General features: G+C 39.9%; 1 pseudogene; it reads left to right on the forward strand.

The window, feature by feature from the left end:
- The first annotated feature begins 477 nt into the window (after window positions 1-477).
- On the forward strand, window positions 478-621 carry LOC123637637 (annotated as a pseudogene).
- The last annotated feature ends 10,978 nt before the right edge of the window (window positions 622-11,599 follow it).

Genomic DNA, 11,599 nt, shown 5'->3' on the forward strand with positions numbered 1-11,599 from the left:
CATGGCTCTGTTTTTTCAGATGCAAGTGGGTGGGATCCTAACAGTAATTTGGTTTGTGGGTAAAACCGTTGACTACTATTGGTCCATGTCTGACAACCACTATAGCTGTTACATGTTTACATTAATACTTCTTTTCTTTGAGACATTTCAAGAAGTGCTTTTGTCAGTATTATGAGACAGACTACATATACTAATGGCGCAATTTCCGAGGCTGCTCAAGTGTTTCCTGGTAAGTTTAGCCACCATATTGTAGGTGCGTAGTAAATGACATCATGGTTTGCATAGAGGTTAAAAAGGGTCATTTCTCTCACTGTCCTCACTGGAGGGCCTAAAATAGCATAAGCTATTTTATTCTCTGGTTTTTACCCATGACCTTTTCCCTCCTCCCAGGAAGCCTTAAGTGGATTTGCTATAATAACTGTATTATGCATATGATAGAATCTACATTATGATTGTATGTTTTTAAAAAGCAACTGTTGCCCCCTGGCAATGAGCAAAGACACCTCATTGGTGGTGTTGCTCTTACATCAGTCAGGGGCAGAGCAGATGGACAGTCCTTTATTTATCCTAGCTTGTTGCCTGGGTTGGTAGCCAAAGCTGTTTCATGCCTGGGGCACACCAAAAAAAAAAAAAAAAGAAAGAAAGAAAAGAAAAAGGAAAAAAGGCAACTGTCTGTTACTTATAATGGACTATTACTTAAAGTAGCTTTATTTGAAGAAATCATCACTCAATTTTTAACACTAGGACTTGAGATTACTGGTGTTTTTTTAAAAATCAAAAACATTAAGGGAATATAGTTACAGAAATATAAGAACATTATTGGAAGTTCAGAAAATTAAAAAAAATTACCCACAATTCCATCTAAACATTTTGAACATTTGTACATATTTCCTTTTGATCACTTCCTATATGCATGCCGATTCTTTCTATAACTGAAATTAGTACCACCGTCACTGGGTAGTAAGTTTTTGGAGAATGGTGACCTTTTCTGATCATTCTGTATATACTCATAGTTTAGCACAGAGCCCAGTACAGATAAGTGCTTGAAAAATTATTGCCAAAAGAATGACTTAATGAGTGGATTTGCTGAAGCTCTAAAACTTAAGTATAATCAAGGTTGGATTGATTATTCTGTTGGTTCACAGGGAAAGGCTAAAGTCCTAACAGTGAACAAACATCAGCCATTCTGTGACTTCCTCTTCTGCCCAGACTTCTTGGGGCAGACAGGAGGGGAAAATGACAGTCAAATGGTGACATAGTTACTCTTCTGCTTTGCTTGAAAACAATAGCACTAATTCCTTTTATTTCTCCATTCCTTGTCTGCAGATTACCTGGACCTAAAATGGCCTTACATCTCTGAGATCCAGATTGAACGCTAATAAATGTGTTGCTGATTCCAAAATAAACCTGCAAATCAGGTTTGGAGTTTGATGGAAAAGACTGAGAGGCACAGGGTTGTTGCTCATTTAGATTACAAATGTCATCAAAAATAGAAACCAAAAAGGTTAGGTAATTTCTAAATTAAACACTCTTTCTTAGAATAATTACCATGTTACAGCATCTGTGTACTTTGGTAGAATTTGAATAACACTTTATTGCTCAGAATAATGTTCTATTCTTGTCACCAAATAATACTTGACGTATGTGCTCTTGTACTCCCTAACTGCAGGAAAGGCGTTGCCCGGAACAGCTGGCACACCCTTGGCAATGAGGCTTAGTTTTGCTGGAACTTTTCAGGTACTAAAAAAATCTCTTTCTCTACTCCCCATTCATTCACAGGCATGAGACCTGAGTTTTATTATTTTTTTCTAAATCTAAATTGACTGAGTCAGGCTTGTGGCAGTCACTATTAAGAACAGACCACAGTAGCATGGAGAATATTATTTGAATCTTCTTTCCATAGGAAACTAGCTATGAAAAGAGTAGGCCCATTAATCATAATTTGAAAAGCAAGTTACAAACCCTTTGATGAAGCCTTTACAAGCTATCATTGCAGTAAGTAGAACTGAAACACTTTTTTTTGGTTGAGCAAATGCACCTGGTCATTCTGGACATTTCCATTTTGATAACCTAGTCAGTGGGAGAAGGTTCCCAGGCTTAAATAATAGCTTTTCAGCATTTCATGTTTCTAAAAGTGAGTGTGAATTTAAAGAATGCTAATATGTCTCCTTTTATACCACAACACCTACAGAATTACACAGAATTTTGTCTAAAGTGACGAACTGGTTGTTACAGTCTGGCAGATAATTCCTCACGAGGACACAGCATCACCTTTATTCAAAGGCCAAACATGACATAAGTAAACAATGTCTGTGTTTTGTAAATTTTTCTGTTACTTTACTGTTGCTTTTAACTTAAATTTCAATTTCAATTATGGGGGTACAAGACATGAGTGCTATTTTAAAACTCTCCTTTATGTTCCTTAATGAAGACTACTTTTTTTCCCTTCTGAGTTAAAAAGAAATTCTTTAACTGTGGTCACCATGCAGTGCGATGTATTGTACATTTCAAAATTGCTAAAAGAATAAATTTTTAACGTCCTTCCCACAAAAAAGTGATAAGTTGGTGAGGTGATGGATACGTTAATTAGCTTGATTGAATCTTTCTACAATGTATACATAGATTGTACCCCATAACATCACATTGAACCCCATAAAGATACACAATTATTAGTCAATTAAAAATAAATTAATAAAAAAGAAACTCTTTTAGCTTAAGAGTCTTATGTATTCTAAAAATGAAAAAATCAGTATTGGTCATTTAATATATTTTCTCTTCTTCCACAGTAATAGATTTCCAAACTTTTAAGCTGGGCATGTAGCTGTCCAGTAAAACAACAACAACAAAAAGAAGCTATTTCTCAGTTTCCCTTGCCAAGTACTAACTGGAAGTATTACATGGCAACTTCTGGGATTTTCTTTATGTGAGAGATGGTGTGTATCTCTTGCCCCTTTTTTGTCCCTTTCTCTGTCCCGCTGCCTACAGTTGTGGACATGCAAACAGGATCTCTGGCTTCCATCTTGGGCCATGAAGACGAGGGCAGCACTGCAGATGAGTGGGCAGAAATGTCACACCAGCTTGCCTACCTCTGCAGCTTGATACGAAGTATAAACTATCTTGTTTAAATGACTGTTCTTTTATGTCTGTGTGTCTCAAAATGAAAAATAATCCTAATGCACACAATCACTTATAATGGAAAATATTGAGCTATTTAATCTGACATGAAATAAACATACTGTAGCAAACACCTATTGGCTTATTTGCCCCCGACATACTTTTCCAGAATTAACCCACTCTCTACTGTTACTACAACCCACATGGTATAGCGAGAGTTTCCAAACTCGATACCATAGCTCCACTTTGGGTTGAAGGATGATCCTGACCCTGTCTGGACCAATCAAAATCTTTCCCCAAGAATTTGAAAATAAGATGGAGAAAAAGAGAGATCTGTCTCTTTGAGCTATTAGACTATAATAGTAAGTATCTAAGGTATTGAAAGTTGTATTTTCCACTATGTGTTGGGAGAAGCAAAAGAAATCAGATTGTGATAAGAAAGAACAACGAATTAGAGCCAAAGAGAGAACCAGAGATTTAGAGAGGGAAAAAGGAGAAGATTTCTAGTTCCCATAGTCCTCTAGTGCCCAGTTGTCCGGGAACTATTGCTCGCTTACTTAGCATTCACTCTCCGTTTCTTAATGCTGATATTGGTCTGGATCCACCCATCCCCAGAGGTGGTTGCAGATCAGTCTAAGACAGTATGTGCATGGCAATCCCCTGGCAACTGCATTGATCCAGGGATGGGCACATGCTGTAAATTGGCCCAATCTGATTGAAGATTTATATCCCATGCCCTGGGGAAAAATTACTCTTCTGCTGGACATGAACAAGGAGGCACATAGTTCTGATGACCAGTGTCAGCTCTCTTGCCACCATGAAGGTGACCTCACTGGGAGAAGGGCACCACTGAAGATGGCAGCAAGAAGAATTCTAAAAAGCATGGGCCTTTGATGGCATTTTTGAGCACACTTTGGCACTTGATAAAATATATAAGATAATAAATGAACTTCAGAGAAGCCAAGCATCACCAAACTTTATCTTAAAGGGCCAAATAGTAAATATTTTAAGATTGCAGACTATAAGCCCTTCATTACAACTAGCCAAGGCTGCTGTTGTAGCTCAAAAGTAGCCCTGGACAATATATACATGAATGGACATGAATGTGTTCAGGTACAACAGGTGGCCAACCTACAGGCTGTCACTTGCCAATCCTTGCTATGACCCAGCTTGAGTCTGAGCTTTCTGTTGCTTGTTGTCAAAACTGGCATATCTGACATTATAGGTTCTCATCCATTTTGGGAGTCCTGCTACATCTAGCCATTGTAGTCTATGAGGAACTCTAGTATCCAGAGCTGATGGCCAAAATATTTAACAAAGGGCACAGCATGAACACCAGCCAACCATAAACATGTAGGATAACCATATTGGAGTGAATTGGCTGAATATCACTTTATTGCTACTTGTTCAACAAGTCTTCTTGGCTACTTAAACTATCCAGAGTTTGTTTCTGCTATTTGTAAACAAAGGCATCCTTACCATTCTTTTTAGATTTTCTTTTTGGGTATGACTTTAATTGTTTTACTCCTTTTTTGGTTATGATGTTGATCAGTTTTATGTCATTTTTTTTCTTTTTGGCTCTCCATTTCTTTAGTATTTCAGTGCCATGATTGTAATATTAATTCTTTTTTTTTTTTTTTTTGCTTTTTTTTTTTTTTATTTCAGCTCATCATGGGGGTACATAAGTTCAGGTCATATACATTGTCCTTGTCCTGCCCATCCCCCCGAGTCAGAGTCCCAAGCGCGTCCGTTCTCATTCTCCAGACAGTGCGCCTGGCACTCATCATGTATTCATACCTCCATCCCCTCCCCCCCCCACCTCCCCGGGTCTGCACCTTCAAGCATGACCATTCCCCAGAGGGTGCGCAACGCACTCGTCATGTAGGCATACACCCATCCCCTCCCCCCATCCCCCCATCCCAGTCTGATATCCAATTGGTATCCTTCCCCGATGTACATTTAGGTGATGATCAGGGAAACCAGTTTTCTGGTGAGTACATGTGATGCTTGTTTTTCCATTCTTTGGATACTTCACTTAGTATAATGGGTTCCAGCTCTCTCCAGGAGAACCAAAGAGATGTCGTATCATCGTTATTTCTTATAGCTGAGTAGTACTCCATGGTATACATATACCACAGTTTACTAATCCATTCGTGGATTGATGGGCATTTGGGTTGTTTCCACATCTTTGTGATTGTGAATTGTGCTGCTATAAACATTCGGGTACAGGTGTCTTTGTTAAAGAATGACTTTTGTTCTTCTGGGTATATGCCCAATAATGGAATTGCTGGATCAAATGGTAGGTCTACTTGAATCTGTTTAAGGTATCTCCATATTGCTTTCCACAGGGGTTGCACTAGTTTGCATTCCCACCAGCAGTGTATGAGTGTTCCTGTCTCTCTGCATCCACGCCAACATGTGTTGTTTGGGGACTTTTTGATAAAGGCCATTCTCACCGGAGTTAAGTGGTATCTCATTGTGGTTTTGATTTGCATTTCCCTGATGATTAGGGATGTTGAGCATTTTTTGATACGTTTTTTGGCCATTCTTATGTCTTCTTTTGAAAAATTTCTATTCATGTCCTTTGCCCATTTTTTGATAGGATTGTTTGATTTTTTCTTGCTGATTTTCCTGAGTTCTAAATAGATTCTTGTTATCAGTCTTTTATCTGATGTGTAGTATGCGAAAATTTTTTCCCATTCTGTAGGCTGTCTGTTTATTTTCGTGACTGTTTCTTTGGCTGTGCAGAAGCTTTTTAATTTAATCAGGTCCCATTCGTTTATTTTTGTTGTTGCTGCGATTGCCTTAGGGGTTTTCTTCATAAATTCTTTGCCTAGACCAATGTCTGTGAGAGTCTTTCCTACATTTTCTTCTAGAATTTTAATCGTTTCCCATTTAAGGTTTAAATCTGTTATCCACCGTGATTTGACTTTTGTGAGAGGTGAAATCTGTGGGTCCTGTTTCAGTCTTCTACATGTGGCTATCCAGTTTTCCCAGCACCATTTATTGAATAGGGACTCTTGTCCCCAGAGTATGTTTTTGTCTATTTTGTCAAAGATTAGATGGTTATATGAGGATGGTTTTATATTTGGGTTTTCTGTTCTGTTCCACTGGTCTGTGTCCCTGCCCTTGTGCCAATACCAAGCAGTTTTAAGCACCACAGCTTTGTAGTATAGTTTGAAGTCTGGCAAATCAATACCTCCCATTTTGTTTTTATTGCTTAAGATTGCCTTTGCTATACGGGGTCTTCATGTTTCCATACAAAGTGTATAATTATTTTTTCTAAATCTGTGAAAAATGATGTTGGTAATTTAATAGGAATTGCATTGAATCTATAGATTACTTTGGGTAGTATAGACATTTTAACGATGTTAATTCTTCCAATCCATGAGCATGGTATGGATTTCCACTTATTTACGTGTTCTGCAATTTCCTTCCTTAGCGTTTCATAGTTCTCTTTATAGAGGTCCTTTACCTCTTTAGTTAAATATATTCCTAGATATTTTATTTTCTTTGTTGCTATTTTGAAAGGTATTGAGTCCTTAATTTGGTTCTCCGATTGAATGGTATTGGCATATATGAATGCCTCTGATTTGTGTGTATTGACTTTGTAACCTGAGACATTACTGAATTCGTTAATTAATTCCAGGAGTCTCTTGGTTGAGTCCTTGGGGTTTTCCAGATACAACATCATATCATCAGCGAAGAGTGAGAGTTTGATCTCTTCTGTCCCTATTTGGACACCTTTGATTCTGCTCTCTTGTCTGATAGCTCTCGCAAGGACTTCCAATACTATGTTGAAAAGTAATGGGGACAGTGGGCAGCCTTGTCTGGTTCCAGTTCTGAGTGGGAATGCTTTCAATTTTTCCCCATTCAGTATGATGCTGGCTGTGGGTTTGTCATATATGGCTTGTATTATTTTTAGGTAGGTCCCATTTATGCCTATGTTGTTAAGTGTTTTTATCATAAAAGGGTGTTGAATTTTGTCAAATGCTTTTTCTGCATCTATTGAGAGGATCATATGGTCTTTATTTTTGCTTCTATTTATGTGGTTAATTACATTTATAGATTTTCGTATGTTGAACCACCCCTGCATCTCTGGGATGAAGCCTACTTGGTCGTGATGAATTATTTTTTTAATCAGCACTTGGATACGATTTGCTAGGATTTTATTGAGAATTTTTGCATCTACGTTCATGAGAGAAATTGGTCTGTAGTTTTCTTTTTTTGTTGCATCCTTTCCTGGTTTTGGTATCAATGTTATATTGGCTTGGTAGAATGTGTTGGGGAGAATTCCATCCTTCTCAATATTGAAGAATAGTTTATGTAGGATGGGCACCAGTTCATCTTTGTATGTATGGTAAAATTCAGGTGTGAACCCATCTGGACCAGGGCTTTTCTTTTTGGGAAGGTTTTTTATTGCTGTTTCAATTTCAGTTCTTGATATTGGTCTATTCAGGAATTCTATTTCTTCCTGATTGAGCTTGGGAAGGCTGTGTGTTTCTAAAAATTTGTCCATTTCCTCCTCATTTTCCAATTTGTGTGCATAAAGATTTTTGTAATATTCATGGATAATGTCATGGATCTCTGTGGCTTCGGTTGTGATTTCTCCTTTTATGTTCCTGATGGAAGTTATTAAAGATTTTTCTTTTCTGCTCTTGGTTAGTCTAGCCAGTGGTGTGTCTATTTTATTTATCTTTTCAAAGAACCAACTTTTTGTTTTATTAATTTCCCTTATAGTATTTTTGTTGTCTTTTTCATTTAATTCTGATTTGATCTTAACAATTTCTCGCCTTCTGCTGGGTTTGGGGTCAGTCTGTTCTTCTTTCTCCAGCTCTTTGAGTCTATTCATTAAGTTGTCTATTTGTAAGTTGTCTGTCTTTTTGAAATAGGCATTTATGGAAATGAATTTTCCTCTCAGGACTGCTTTAGCTGCATCCCATAGATTTTGATAAGTTGTGTCACCTTTGTCATTTAATTCAAAGAATGTTTTGATTTCTGACTTAATTTCTTCCTTTACAAAATTGTTATTCAGAAGAAGGTTGTTTAGCTTCCATGACTTTGAGTAGGAATGAGAGTTCCTGTTAGGGTTCATTATTACTTTTATTCCCTTGTGATCTGAGAAGATGCAGGGTATGATTTCTATTTTTTTAATTTTTTTAAGACTTGCTTTATGGCCTAGGATATGGTCAATCTTAGAGAATGTTCCGTGAGCCGATGAGAAGAATGTATATTCAGTGGATTTCGGGTAGAATGTCCTGTAGATGTCAGTCAGGCCCATTTGTTCTAGCATTCTGTTTAAGTCTACTATGTCTTTGCTTATTTTCTGCTTGGAGGATCTGTCCTGTGCTGTCAGTGGGGTGTTAAAGTCTCCAACTATTAAAGTGTTGTTGTCTATCATTTGGTTTAGATTGAGTAGGATTTGCTTTATGAATCTGGGTGCACCTAGATTGGGTGTATATATATTAAGTATGGTTATGTCTTCTTGTTGAATTGTGCCTTTCACCAGTATGTAGTAACCGTCTTTGTCTTTTATTACTTTTGTTGGTTTAAAGACTAAGTTATTGGAAATTAAAACTGCCACACCAGCTTTCTTTTGGCTACCATTTGCTTGAAATATCAAGTTCCATCCTTTTATTTTCAGTCTAAATGCATCTTTGCCGGTTAAGTGTGTTTCCTGAAGGCAGCAGATACTTGGTTTGTGTTTTTTTATCCATTGGCCCAGTCTATGTCTCTTGAGTGGGGAATTCAGGCCATTGACATTTAGTGAGAGAACTGATAATTGGGACAGATTTCTGTTTATCTTATTGGGTAGAACTTCTTTTCTATGTTTTCTCTCTTGAGCCATTGTGGTGGCTAGAATTTGATCTTTAGTTCTTGGGTGGTTTTACATTCGTGGGTCTTTGTTGTGATGATCCGTGTGTAACTCTCTTTTGAGTACTTCTTGGAGGGGTGGTCTTGTCTTGGTGAATTCCCTCAGTCCTTGTTTATCTGAGAATGTCTTAATTTCTCCTTCATATAGAAAGCTTAGCTTAGCTGGGTACAAGATTCTAGGCTGGGCATTATTCTGTTTCAGAAGAGTGAGAATGGGGCCCCAACTTCTTCTTGCTTGTAAAGTTTCAGCTGAGAAATCTGGTGTAATTCTAATGGGTCTCTCTTTGTATGTTACTTGTTTCTTTCTCCTTACAGCTCGAAGAAGGGTCTCTTTAGTGGATATTTTGGTCAGTCTGACGACTACGTGGCGTGGTGTTTTCCTATTTGCTATGAATCTACCAGGGGTTCTTTGAGCTTCTTGAACCTGTATATCTAAAGTTTTAGCAAGGCCTGGGAAATTTTCTTCTATTATGTCTTCAAATAGTTTATCCAGCCCTTGCTTATTATCTTCTTCACCTTCAGGGATGCCTATAACTCTCACGTTAGGTTTCTTCACATAATCCCACATTTCTTGAAGACTCTGATCTTTTTTCTTATTTCTTTGCTCTATCTCTGTGACTGTCTTATTTAATTGGAAAGAGTTATCTTCGATCTCTGAGATTCTGTCTTCTATTTGATCTACCCTGTTCTTGAGACTTTCCACTGTGTTTTGTAGCTCCCTGAATAAATCCCTCATTTCTAGGAGTTCAGTTTGGTTTTTCTTCAATATGTCTATTTCTTTAGTGAATTTTTCTTCCAAATCCTGGAATTTTTTTGCGGTTTCTTTGCGTTGGATGTCAATTTTTTCTTGTATATCATTCAGCTTATTTATAACCCAAGACTGAAATTCTTCTGGTAACATGTTGGTATTCTGAAACTGGCTTGTGCCAATTGGAGGAGAGTTGGTATTTCTCTTTGGGGGTGAGGTTTCCGTTTGGTTTTTTGTGCTCCCCATATTTTTCCGCTGAGCCCTTCCCATCTGGCTCTATCGTTAGATCTTTTCTCACAGCCTTAGTCTAGTTAACAGCACATCTTGTACTCTGTTCTTAGGCTGTGAAACAGTCTAGGTATGTTGCTTCCTTTGTCTATAGGGGGAGACTGTTGTGTGCTGTTTAGAGTTTTTTTTCTATCTCAGTTGGGGGACTGCTTCTGATGGGTCCACCCCCAGAGGGTTGGCTTGACCTAAGACCAGTTTGGCAAGTTAAATCACTGTGTTGTGGACTTTCAGTTAGTAGGCAGGATTCACACTATTTGCAAGCAGAAAGCCTCTTCTCCCTCTCTTTTTCTTTCCCTTCCTTCTTCTTCTTTTTTCTTTTCTTTCTTTTCTCCCTTCTTCTTCCTTCTTCTTCCCCCCCTGACTTTTGGTTCTTCCTCTGGATGTGTGGTTTCTGTCTCTTTCTGCAGGAAAGACACTGGCTAGGCAGAGGAGGCAGTGCCCTCACTCCCTCAGTGCCCCAGCTGCTGCAGCTCCCACGGGCAAGGGTCTACACTGTCCCAGTGTTCCCAAGGTCCGGGCTCCACACTCTTGCGTCTGGGGAAGCACTCAGTGTTCACACCTGGGAAGGGGACCTGGAGAGGGTCTATGGATCAGGGGATGGAGCCTCCTGGGGAGCCGCCTGGCACCCTATGGCTCTGCAGCAGTTAGACCTTGGCCCGCACAATTGCTGCTGCCCACCCGCAGATCACTGGTACTGGGGGGCAATATTCAGGGACCAATAGGAATCAGAGCTGGGGGTCTGGAGCACTCAGGAGTATACAGTAGCTCCTGGGCTGGAGGGCCACCGGAAAGGAAAAAAGAAAAAAAGAAAAAAAAAAAAAAGAGAGAGAGAGAAACAATATCAATTAAAAGGAGAATAAAGAGAAAACAAGAAAGAAAAGAGAAAGAAAGAAAGAAAGAGAGAAATTAAAAAAAAAAAAATCTCGCTTTAAAATTTCACGCTCGTGGCTCCTCGCCTCAGTGCAGGTCCACGTCTGTCCCTTTAAGAGATAGGGCACCGGAGACCCGCCAGAGTCCAAGGTCCTTTCCGCTTAGCTGTGGGAACCGAGATGGCGACCGCGCGTCTGCCGGTTGGAGGCGCCGGGGGAGAGCTTTCAGAGCTCGGCAGGCACCAGGGCCCACAGCGGCTCCCCAGCCGGAAAGCCGCCGTAGGGGCAGAAAAAAGCAAAAAAGTCCCACTTTAATATTTCACGCTCGAGGCCCCTCGCCTCGGCGCAGGCCCGCGTCTGTCCCTTTAAGAGATAGGGCACCGGAGACCCGCCAGAGGCTTAACTGTGGGAACCAAGATGGCGACCGCGCATCCGCCGGTTGCAGGCGCCGGGGGGAGAGCGTTCAGAGCTCGGCAGGCGCCAGGGCCCAGAGCGGCTCCCCGGCCGGAGAGCTGCCGTAGGGGCAGAAAAAAGCAAAAAAGTCCCGCTTTAATATTTCACGCTCGCGGCCCCTCGCCTCGGCACAGGCCCGCGTCTGTCCCTTTAAGAGATAGGTCACCAAGGAGACCCGCCAGAGTCCAAGCTCTCGCCCGCCTATGTCACCTGTCCTCGGAGCTCCAGGTCTCCCGCGGAGATTCTGCACCAA

This window comes from Lemur catta, chromosome 4 (genome assembly GCF_020740605.2).
Source record: "Lemur catta isolate mLemCat1 chromosome 4, mLemCat1.pri, whole genome shotgun sequence".
NCBI lineage: Eukaryota > Metazoa > Chordata > Mammalia > Primates > Lemuridae > Lemur > Lemur catta.